We start from the raw sequence: 1,936 nt of genomic DNA on the forward strand, positions 1-1,936 counted from the left end.
GTGTATGAAATTACGAGTAAAATATCGATGTCGTTAGTCTATACTCCCTCACGAGATAATGATACTTGTGTTCCCTTTGACTCCTCGCTCAAAATCCTTGCCCCGAGTGAGGATCGAACTCACGACCTTGAGATTATGAGACTCACGCGCTGCCTACTGCGCCATCGAGGCGATAGGCAATTGGGTTTAATTAAAGCATCCAAGAAGCTAAGCGACTGTGACGCCATGAAAAAAGTTCAAGGGCCAACGCGATTTTTTAAACTTTCTCTTGTGCTGAATAAACAAAAACAGTTATATCCACAGCATGGAATGATACTCCACTCTGGCAACAGGAAGAAAAGAAGGAGTTCAACTAACGAAGTGTATACATATAGGTGTTTGTGTGTGTGTGTGTGGCAAATTCCAATAGTTGGCTGCTTTTAATTTCTTCGAGATTATATGAGTCACCCCTCTCCCCTCCCTCTCTCCCCTCCCCCCCCTCTCTCTCTCTCTCTCTTTCTCTCTCTCTCGCTCGCTCGCTCATCTCCCTTTCTCTCTCCCTCTCCCTCCCTCCCTTCTCGTCTCTCTCTCTCTCTCTCGCACACACACATACGCACAGACTCCGATATAGAGGCGAATGGGTTTCTATGGCGTCATACAAACTTGGGCTGCATATATATTGTCTTTCACGTGGTCAATTTGTGCAACAGAACCCGTGGTCGTATATTGCAGAAGAGAATTACCAATCACGAGCCTCCAATGGGAAGGGGCGGGCAGATGCTGCTACCCTTCGGCGCTCCTCCCCTGTCTTCGAGGAGACTTGTGATTGGGGGATCGCTTTTGCAATTCGGGAGCAGTACATTGCACAAATTGATAGCACGAAGGACGTTGCAAAAATTAGCTAAATTTGTGTGACGTCACAACATATTAACGCTTTTTCTGTGCCCGGATTACTGGACTCTCTCTCTCTCTCTCTCTCTCTCTCTCTCTCTCTCTCTATCTCTGCCTTTCTCTCTCTTTCATAGAATATGAAAGAAAAGGAGAGAAAGAAAGAAAGAAAGAAGAAAGAAAGAAAGAAAAAAAAAACAGTAATGATAGAACATGAATTTAAATGGCTTAGACTTTTAAAAGGCTTAATACTTCTATATAGTTAATACTTGTATATATATAAATAAAACATATATATATATATATATATATATATATATATATATATATATAATATACATATATATATATAGACAAAATATATGTATATATATATATATATATATATATCTATAATATATATATATATATATATATATATATATATATATATGTATACATGGGTTTTGTGTGGTGGGGTGTGTGTGGTGTGTGTGTGTGTGTGTGTGTTTGTGTATGCGAATGTGTGTGTGGGTGGAGAGTAAATGTGGTAAATGTGTGATGTGAGTGTGTGTGTGTGTCTGTATGTCATTCTTTTTATGTTAATGAGGATAATATGGTTGTCATTAGGATTACCTCCTTTTATCTTTCATCAGCTGTCAGATTAACCTTTACATTTTCATCTTTTTAATGTTCACCCACACAAAGACAAGTTGAAAAAAAATATAAGTTTTAAGTTACAGGGATGATAGGAAGGGTAGGATCGAAGCAAGGAAACACATTTTATCAAGCTAAACATAACATAACAATCCCTCTGCGACACACAAGACGCAGCACAACTTCTACATCGTGATTCAAGTCAACAACTGAGGGTTTCTTCTTCCTTACTAAAGCTCGGACGACCGTTGCAGAGTGAAGCTCCGCCCCTTTCCTCCATGGCTTGCTGTGATTGGTTACCTCTCCGTCCACGATGATGACGTAGAAGATCTTGCAAATGTTGATCACACCGAAAGGGGCGAAAAAAAGCGGCCGGTTTTGTCTGACGTCATACCGTACCTAGAGAGTAACTAGCTATTCTTCAATTTTACCC

General features: G+C 40.0%; 1 non-coding gene across 1 annotated transcript; it reads right to left on the minus strand.

Moving 5' to 3' along the window:
- Positions 1-98: 98 nt before the first annotated feature.
- Positions 99-171, minus strand: Trnam-cau. Its single transcript has one exon. It is a non-coding gene; the product is annotated as a tRNA-Met (tRNA).
- Between the last annotated feature and the right edge of the window lie 1,765 nt (positions 172-1,936).

The sequence above is a fragment of the Penaeus monodon genome, chromosome 6 (assembly GCF_015228065.2).
Source record: "Penaeus monodon isolate SGIC_2016 chromosome 6, NSTDA_Pmon_1, whole genome shotgun sequence".
NCBI lineage: Eukaryota > Metazoa > Arthropoda > Malacostraca > Decapoda > Penaeidae > Penaeus > Penaeus monodon.